At 39.9% G+C, this 10,595-nt stretch overlaps 1 protein-coding gene across 1 annotated transcript in view; it reads right to left on the reverse strand.

Moving 5' to 3' along the window:
- Positions 1–6,012, reverse strand: part of LDAH (lipid droplet associated hydrolase) — a 116,873-nt gene extending 110,861 nt beyond the window's left edge. The window contains exon 1 of the mRNA XM_012787710.3: positions 5,926–6,012. The gene's annotated coding sequence lies outside the window, so the exon portion shown is untranslated. The remainder of the gene's footprint in view (positions 1–5,925) is intronic.
- Positions 6,013–10,595: the final 4,583 nt, after the last annotated feature.

Below are 10,595 nucleotides of genomic sequence, written 5' to 3' on the forward strand. Positions count from 1 at the left end.
CTGAGGATGTATCTTCACAATCAAAATAAAATAAGAAGTGTCAAAATGAAATGTCAGAAATATCAAGGGTCGAACAGTACTTACGGAAATCAGACATTTCATACTTAAGCTAATATTATTAAAGTATTACATTATTAAATTATAAAAGGAGTAGATGGAAAAAAACAGGATGCGATAATATCATGAACAATTTTCAGAATAACCTAAGCATGTACAAAAATGTTGGCCCAAATTATTTCTATGACTCTTTCCTCTTTGCCTTAGTCTTCCTTGTCTACTGACAGCACCAAATCCCAAACCTTCACTGGTCTTTCTATCTTCTTCTTTTACTACCTTCCAGAGTCAAGACTCAAAGTGCCCTTCTAGCTTTTTCTCCTCTTATCACCTTTACACTGACGTTGCACTCTAGTCTGTCTTGCCCTTGCACTTCCTTAGTGTTCCTGTGCTTTTTTCCTCCTACAACTTTGCTCATATTTTATCCCCCAAAGACTTCCAGCATGCTTTCCCCCTTTGTGCAGTTATGAATTATTGCCTCTCCATTCCAAATTCATCCTCCATTGGCTTCTCTGAGAAAATGGATCTGGGCCTTTAAAATATTTTGCCTTTACCAGCAGATGTAATGTTAAGCTCTGTCAGTAGAGTATACTGGAGAGACTTCGCAGGAGGGAGTTTTCTCAGCAGGTTTCTAGAGCTTATATTCCCCCCCCCCAACCCCCTCACTGCTCCGCCGCTGTGAGATTTCTTTATTGTAGTGATTTACAACTGGAGATGATTTCCCCCCCAACCCAGAGGACATATAGTAATATCTGGAGCTATTTTTCATTATCACAACTTGGGAGAACCACTGGCATAGAGTGACTAGAGGTGGAGGATGCTGCTAAGCACCTACAATGCCCAGGACAGGCCCCCACTACAAATAATTATCCACCCCCAAAGGTCAATAATGCCAAGGTGGAGAAACACTGCTCTAGTGCTAAGTACTTACAGGGTATAGCTGTCTCCAGCATTTGGCTAGCTCCTGCACGCTTTCTTTCTCCAGCTTTCTACTCAGGCGGCAGCAACATTGCAGCTGGGAGCCCCAGATCAAATGGCTACACCCTCTACCCTCTCTTCAGTCTACAAGCACATGCCAGCCTAGCCAGCCAACTGGCCTTTGTGCCACTTTGTGTGGGAACTCCCTTGCCCCAGGCTGTTCACAGCAGTGCTAGATTGTTCCAACTTCCAATTCCAGCAAGCACCTAAAGTGCTCCAACTCCCTCTGTACTCACCTACCAGCCTCAACTCACCTGAACTCCAAGGATTGTTACTGGGGCCCTCCCAACACAGATACTATGTGCTCCATCCAGGGCTCCCTTGTACCTGTAGCAGTGCCTTGCCTCTGCAAGCTCTCCCACCAGTCTTGGTTCACGTGCTGACACAGTGAGCGCACCAGCTTTGCCCCAGGCAACTTGGCAAATTTCTCTACCATTCAATGGGCTGCAACCACACCTTCAATGAGGTCTGAACCCTCATATCAATTTTATCCTTCCTTGGGTACTTTACCTCAGTCCTAGGGTACCTTTTAGAGTTCACTTTAGAGTTTCTCTCCTATCATATAACCTGATAATTCTTTATGTTAAAATTAAAATAATCATTTAAGTTACAGTGTGGTTTCTGTCTCCTGATTTGATGCAAACTAAAAACAAAGAAAAAAATCTTAAAAAGCAGCCAGAGAGAAATAAATAACATTATCTATAAGGGGAACAGTAATTTAAATGTCAGTGGATTTCTAATTGGAAATCATTGAGGCCAGACAGAAATGGCACATCATTTTTCAAAGGTTGAAGAAAAAGAACTGTCAAGTCTAAATTCCATATCAGACAAAAATATTTTTCAGGAATGAAGGGGGAAAAAGACATTCTGAGATAAAGGAAAACTAAAATAATTTGTCATTAACAGACACATCTTTAGGAAGTTCTCCTAAAGGAAGTTCTCCAAACAGAAAGGAAATGATGATCAAATGAGGTTTAACTTCAGTAAAGGAACAATGGAATGGATAAAAGTAGTGGTAAATATAAGGAACTATTCTTCAACTCATGAGTTTTTAAAATGATATTTATTGACTGAAACGAAAGTTACAACAACATCTAATATGGTGTTCAATGTATACAGAGGAAATAAGACGATTATACTGAAGAGGTAGAAAGGGTAAAAGGACCTAAATGGAAGTAAGGTTCCTACACTTCACTTGAAGTGGTAAAAGTCAATACAAGTAAGCTATGGGATAAGTTATTATATATACTGTTATACCTAAAGCAACCACTTAAAAAGTTATACTAAGCAATATACTCAAAAACACTATAATTAAAATCAAAACAGAATTCTAAAAATATTCAAATAACTTACAGGAGGGCAAGAAAAGAGAAATAGAAATGAAAAACAGAGGAAATAAAAAGAAAACCAATAATAAAATGGCTGACTTAAGCCCTAACATATCAATAATTACTTTAAATGTAAATGATCTAAATATGCCAATTAAAATATAGAAATTGGCAGAATAGTGTTTTTTTAAGACTCAAATATACATACTGTATACAGGAAATTCATTTCAAACATAATGACATTGGTAGGTTGAAAATAAAAGGATAGAAATGATATATCATGCAAAAATTTTTTTAAAAGTAGGGATGGCTTTAATACCATCAGATAAAGTTGACTGCAGAGCAGAGAAAATTACTGGACAAAGATAAAAGGATTAATTCATTAAGAAAATATCCTGAATGTATATGCACCAAATAGATATTCAAAATACATGAAGCCAAAACCAAGAAAGCTAAAAGGAAAAACAGAAAAATCCCTAATTATAGTTGGGACTCTCAGCAACAAAAAGAACTACTAGACAGACAACAAGATACAGAAGAACAGAACACCACCATCAACTAATAGGACATAATCAACAAGTATAGTATACTGCATGCACCCAACACAGCAGAAGACACGTTCTTTTCAAGCATCCATGGAACATTTGTCAAGATTACACCGCATTCTCAGTCATAAAACAAACTCAAATTTAAAAGAATTAAAAATCAAACACTTTGTTTAGATTCATAAACAAAATGTTTTTTAGTCTGCTGTAACTATTAAACTTATATTCATCCTATCTTTCTCCAGAATAACATGTTGGAGCATATCCTGACATGATGATCCTATTGCCACTCACAACAAAACCACCCTTTTCTGTAGTTCTTTTCATTTGCAAAGTACATTCTCATCCTTTCTCCTCCGACTATGACAAGGTCTTCAAATTTGGCAGTGCAATTAATAGAATGAGAAATTGAAGGTCAAAGATTTTTTCTTTGTTCAAGGTACAAAGAATTTAAATGGCAAAATCAGTTCTATAGTCTTCTGACTCCTATTCCATTATTTTTCCAGTCACATATTACTTTGAAATCGCATGGAATACTAAAAAATCCAAGGAACAAATTGCAAAATAGTATAGGATCAAGTCCACACAGAAATGAGTATGATGCATTACATGAAGAATCTATGCAGTTATCTTTGTTCCTATTTGTTAAGTGGTCACAGACCAGCAATTGTGCAATTGTTTTGCAACTTTTGCAATTCCTCTACTTTCGCTATTTGGATATTTGCTACTTGAACGACTGCATACTAATCCCAGTGAGATTCTTCTCAAACCTGTGCAACTAGGTCAGAAAATAGAGCTTATATAAGGAACAGAAAATCTATCACTACTGCAGAGAAAATATAAAAACTAAAGCACACATTACACCCATGATGAACTTCCTGACTTATCTTTACTTGAAAAAGGCAAAAAAAACACAAAACCTTTTTAAGGACTCCTTTGCTGCCTCTAAGTTACCAACTGTTACATAAAACTTTAGAAAAAATCAAATAACCCCATTAAAAAGTGGGCAAAGGACTTGAACAGAAATTTTTCTAAAGAAGACAGAAGAATGGCCAACAAACATATGAAGAAATGCTCAACATCTCTAATCATCAGGGAAATGCAAATCAAAACCACAATGAGATATCACTTAACCCCAGTGAGAATGGCCTTTATCAAAAAATCTCCAAACAATAAATGCTGGCGTGGTTGCGGAGAGAGAGGAACACTCCTACACTGCTGGTGGGACTGCAAACTAGTTCAACCTCTGTGGAAAGCAATATGGAGATACCTTAAAGCGATCCAAGTGAATCTACCATTTGATCCAGCAATCCCATTGCTGGGCATCTACCCAAATGATCCAGTGACACTCTACAAAAAAGACACCTGCACTCGAATGTTTATAGCAGCACAATTCATAATTGCAAGGCTGTGGAAACAGCCCAAGTGCCCATCAATCAAAGAATGGATTAATAAAATATGGTATATGTACACCATGGAGTACTATTCAGCTCTAAGAAACAATAGTGATATAGCACACCTTATATTTTCCTGGTTAGAGCTGGAACCCATACTACTAAGTGAAGTAGCCCAAGAATGGAAAAACAAGCACCAGATATATTCTCCAACAAACTGGTATTAACTGAGTAGCACCTAAGTAGACACATAGGTGCTACAGTAATAGGGTATTGGGCAGGTGGGAGGGGGGAGGGGGGCGGGTATATACATACATAGTGAGTGAGATGTGCACCATCTGGGGGATGGTCATGATGGAGACTCAGACTTTTGGGGGGAGGGGGGGAAATGGGCATTTATTGAAACCTTAAAATCTGTACCCCCATAATATGCCAAAATAAAAAAATAAAAAAAAAAAAAAAAAAAAAAAAAAAAACTTTACTGTAATTACACACATACACACACTGTTTTAAATGTGCCAAAATGCAGCTTTCAGCTTCTGGACATCAATTAAAGCCAGCAATTTCACAACTTTGTACAAACTACCCTACTTACATATGTTAAATATCATTAAAAATAACATACTAACTTCCCTTTGGTTAAAGTACACTTAAAGTAGACGTAGGAACTAAGTGCTTACTTCTAAATATTTTATGGTAATACTTTGTATTACCATACATATGGTAATACTTTGTATTACTTTGTACATAAATACTTTGTATTTATGGTAATACAAGTGAGAAAATGCTGAAAGGGGATCAATATTTTAACAAAGTCAGTCACCCAGGCCGAAGACTTTAAGTTATCAAAATGCAAAATATTAAAATATAAAATTTTAGAGGGGCACCTTGATTGTCCTTTAAAATGCTACATGCTGTCAAGAGAAGCCTTAGAAGGTGTGCAGGCTTTTGAGGTTCAGGTGGATAAATGGGGAAACACTCAATGGAGACACTCCTACTTACAGAAAGAAGTTTTAAAAAAGAAAAATTTGTGAATAAACAGGCTGGAGATTTTTCTGGGTTTCTTTTAGTCATGTGTCTCTTTCTCTACAGGGATTTGCTCTTAGAACTAAAATGACTAAGAAATATGGGTTCAGAAGGCGAACCATAAATTCTCCCAGAGTTTGCCACACAGAACACAAAGCAGGTGTCTAGTAACTACTTGCGGAGGAAGACATTTATAGAGAAGTGTCCCATCTTAAAGGTGAATGAAAAGTGGAGTGCACTAGACGCCTGGTGCAAGCTACATTCCAGACCCGGATTTTGACCCCTCTTAGTCATTTCTTCCCAGTCGACTGCCCAACGTTCTGGACTCTACTCCCCAAGGGGATCGCCATAAGACTTCCCAAAGGTGAGCAGCATTAACTGTACAAATGGTGCGTCCCCGCGCTCAGGGGAGCGATTGCCCAGAGGCTGTGAACTACCGAGCTGTCGCTGCATGGTTATTTCTACGGCTAAGGGCCATCTAGCCAAGAGCAGCGGGGGCTCTGCGAAGAGCCATAGAAAGGAATGGGCTCCAGATCCTGCGTGCCTGCCCGCCAGTCCTTCCTCCGGCAGTCACCCAGAGCGCATAGATCAGTACCTCACCTGTCTGCCTACTTGGTGGCCGGCTTTCCCTGTGGATCCTGGGAAGGTGCCTCCGGGCCGGAAGTTCCGCCTCCCAGTGACGTCACCTCACTGAGCCGCGCGCTGCTCTGGGAAGCTGACGCGTTTAGGGTGCGCCGCGTGCTAGAGAATGGGAGATTTCTGACCCAGGCTTGGGACCGGTGGTCTGGATCTCCTGAGACCGCCCAGAAGATCAGGGGTTCTCCCTTCTCGTTCATTTGAACTTTATCTGCCTTTTATATGCTCTCAGCGTCCCTTTTCTTTCATTTGTTCTCCATTTCTCCCTCTTTTTTCCTCTGCACGCTTTTCCTCTTCCTCGTTATTGGTGGTATCTCTTTCCTTCCTTCCCCACATACACAGGAAGTGGATTCTCAGTTGATCTTGATTAGCATTAGTATGGTCAGCCTTTGATACTTTTGGAAAATGCTAAAAGTGTCTATTGCAGAGGTATATTTTGAACTTACCACACCCAAACTGGTGTGTTTGTATGTATATATAATATAAAATTGATATGTATCTGTCCAAAGATGCACTGATGCACTATAGTGAATACCACGGTCTTATTGTCAGGGGAAACAGATAAGTAGGTTGGCAAGTCATTAATGACTTCATTTCAGGTAGAAAGGAAGCCTTGGTCCTTTTGTATTTAACATCTCAGTGATAGGTCCCACCATCAGACCAGTTGTAGTAAGTAGACTGGTACCTCTTCACCTCCTCTCTTTGGTTAGTTCTACTTCCTAAATATAATAAGTAACACCTAATGAGTTTAGGAAAAGCCACTGGCTGTGCTAACAGCTTTTCATGAGTAAATTTGTTTTTAATCCCCCCAGAAATCCAATGAGGTCAGTGTTTACTATGTGCTGAGTATTGTTTTGAGTGCTAAGGGCAAAACAGAAGGAAGGGTCTTTGCTTTCTTGGAAGGCAAGCAGATAATAAATATATACAGTAAATAAGAAATAAGAAAAGAGAAAATAAAATTAAATGTCAATGTGAAAGAGAATGGCTCAATCAGGTTGGGTTGACAGGCAACTGAGCTGAGTCTTGAATGACAATGAGTCAACCAGAAGATCTAGTGAAAGAATTCTGGCATTCCTTCACATTCTTTGTCTCCTTTAACCCTAGCTGCCTAGTATTCTAGTGCACTGTCCTTGGCACGCTTTTCTATCTTTTTTTTCTATTTTTTTTTCAGACTCATAACTGGGACAGAAGACACTCTTTTTTTCTTTTTTATCTAAACTCTCTCCCGAGAGGAACACTCCTACACTGCTGGTGGGACTGCAAATTAGTTCAACCTCTGTGGAAAGTAATATGGAGATACCTGAAAGCGATACAAGTAGCTCTACCATTTGATCCAGCAATCCCACTACTGGGCATCTACCCAAAAGATCAGAAGTCACTTCATGAAAAAGACACCTGCACTCGAATGTTTATAGCAGCGCAATTCACAATTGCAAAGCTGTGGAAACAACCCAAGTGCCCATCAATTCATGAGTGGATTAATAAAATGTGGTATATGTATACCATGGAATATTATTCAGCTTTAAGAAACAATGGTGATATAGCACCTCTTGTGTATTCCTGGATACAGCTGGAATCCATTCTACTAAGTGAAGTATCTCAAGAATGGAAAAACAAGCACCACATGTACTCACCAGCAAATTGGTATTAACGGATCAACACCTAAGTGGACATATAGGAGTAACATTTATCGGGTGTCAGGAGGGTGGGAGGGGGAGGAAGGGATGGGTATATACAACCACAACGAGTAAGATGTGCAACGTTTGGGGAATGGACACGCTTGAAGCTCTTACTCGAGGGGGGGACAGGGGCATGGGCAATATATGTAACCTTAACACTTGTACCCCCATAATACTCTAAAATAAATAAATAAATAATCAGTGAGTTGAACAAAGCAATAAATAAATAAATAAACTCTCTCCCAAGGTGTTTGCAAACAGTCACATAGCTTTAAATACTATTTGTAGACAGACAACTCTCAAATCCACATCTTTGGCCCATACCTCTCCCATGAGTTGCAGACTTGCAGATCAAACAACCTACTCAACATCTCCATTTGAAAGTCAAATAGGCAACACAAAGTTCACATAGCCCACACGGAGCTATTGATCTCCCACCCCAAGGGCAGGAATTCTTCCTGACCTCAGTACAAAGTGGAAATGGGATCTGTAAAACAGCTGGGGACCCAGGCAGAATTCTCTCTCTATCCCTTGACTTCGCTTCTGTCTTGGCATCTGTTTCATCATTCATTTATCCACAGGTTACACAACGGAATATGACTGTTTATGGCTCATGCAATGTATTCTGTAAATTGAGGAGTCATTAGTGCTGTTTAAATAGTTTCTGCTTTCTACCTCCTGGACACATGGTAGGAGGGACTTTCCCTACAGTTAGGTGAAGAGGTTGTGGGGGAAGGGATGTGAGCAGTTCTGGCCAATAAATTGTGAGGAAAAATGGTATGTCAATTCCAATATGACCAGATAATTACTTGTGTGAGATCCTCCAAAGCTTCACTTTTTTCTTTTAGCAACATGACGTTAACATTAAAGGTAATATCAGTCCCAACAGGCTGTAACTATCCTTGAGTAGCTGTCACTGCATAGAGTCTAATCTCCACCCTGTGCTAAACACGTCTTGGTCTGTTTGTGTTGCTATAACAGAATACCTGAGACTGGGCGATTTGTAAAGAAAAGAAGTTTAGTTACCTCATGGTTCTGCAGGCTGGGAAGATCAAGGGGCGTGGTGCCAGCATCTGCTTGGCTTCTGGTGAGGGCTTTTGTGCTGCATCATAATATGGTGGAGAAGGTCAAATGAGAAGCGGAAAGGGACCAAACAGGACGAAGAATGTCCCTTTATAATAACTTGCTCTTGTGAGAACTAGTCCTATCTCTGAGAGCAAGAACTCACTCAATATCACAAAATGGCACCAACTTATTCATGCGGGATCTGCTTATGACCCAAACACCTCCCAATACCACTACATTGGGTATCAAATTTTAATGTGAATTTTTGTGGGGACAAACCATATCTAAACTATAGTAACACATATGATGAAAAAGAAATAAACCCTTGGTGTTTAAAGCTTCTGAGATTCTTGCTGTTGTTACTGCAGTACAAATGTAGCCTTTCCAGATTGATACAGAGAGACAGCCACACAAGGACCCTTTGATTTTAATTCCAAATACCCAGGGGAGAATTTCTGATAGGCTCAGCTCGGGTCTGGTGTCCAGCAATTGTCCAGTCATAAATGGCAAGTGCTTGTGGTCACATTAACCCTCTGCCATGAGTAAGGGGATGGTAGTGAATGGGCAGACATTCCACAAAGATGTCTACCGTAAGTACAAAAAACAATAAAATTAGACCTTTTATATACTTTTTAAAACAGTAAATAAAACATTTTTACCTTTTACATAAAAATTCCAGACTTTCATTACTCATTCATTTAATAGTGACTACCTATCACACTCCAAATGTTCTTCCAAGCTGAGGACACAAAGGCAACCCAAAGGGAAATGCCCTTGCTCTCACAGACACACAATAAAGAAATTAAAGTAATTAATATACAATGACAGTGCAATGGGGAGGTTGTGTTTCATCAAGGATGGAAAAACTCATTACCAGGTCTATGACTCTCGGGAGGTGCCTTGGAAGGACACTTCCTAACCACCTCTTTGGTCTTCACCCAGACCCAGGGACACTTGACTTTGGGAAAGGTCTCTGGAGTTTGATCTGGGTCACAACCTGGGGATGCCCGCTTTCTGGCCAGACCAATAGGTTTCTAAGTTTCGGTCTGACTCAGATCTTGGGGATGCCCGATGTCTGATCAGATCTTAATCTGACTCAGTCTCGTCAGATCTAGTAGTATGAGTTGGGGATGCCCCTCTCAGAATCTCTTCTTTTGATATGTGCCCATCTCTGAAAAGTCTTTTCCTTTTCTTTCTCCTGGTTATTGTCATGGACAACATTCAATTGGCCCCACCTAAAGACTCCCCATTGGGATGTCTCCTTAAGAATCTGAAAATTTTGGGACTTACCAACTGCCCACCCAAACATTTAGTCTTCTATTGTAGTACAGCTTGGCCACAATATAAATTAAATGGCCAGGAGTTTGGCTCAAGAATGGATCTCTTAATCATGGTATTATGATACCATTCTTCATCTAGACCTTCATTGCTGCTAGCTTGGCAAATGGTCTGAAGTTCTCTATGTTCAGGCTTTCTTTGCGCTTGCTTGACATCCAGATTTTCTCTCTGTTTGCTGCATGTTACTTCTTACCACTACATCTCTCCTACCACCTTCCTCTCATCCGGACGATGTTTTCCTTTCAGGTCCCCCATTCTCCCTCCATATTGCCTCCATCCTTTGGTGCTATTGTCTAATCCTTTAACCCCACAGTCTTCACTTTCACCTACTTCTTCCCCTTCTTCATCCTCTTCCCCTTCTCTACCACTCTTGCCCAGCTGTACTTGTTCTGGCTGGTTGTTCCAAAATCCCTCCCCACCTGTATACCAGTTCTACTTTTGGGAGGCTGCTGGATGAGAAGACATTATAAATTACTCAGAGCCAGTATGAAAATCCAGCCATTTATGTTTCATGACTTTCTGAGGCCATTCACCCCTTTACTAACTTAGATC

Source organism: Microcebus murinus, chromosome 3, assembly GCF_040939455.1.
Source record: "Microcebus murinus isolate Inina chromosome 3, M.murinus_Inina_mat1.0, whole genome shotgun sequence".
Lineage (NCBI taxonomy): Eukaryota > Metazoa > Chordata > Mammalia > Primates > Cheirogaleidae > Microcebus > Microcebus murinus.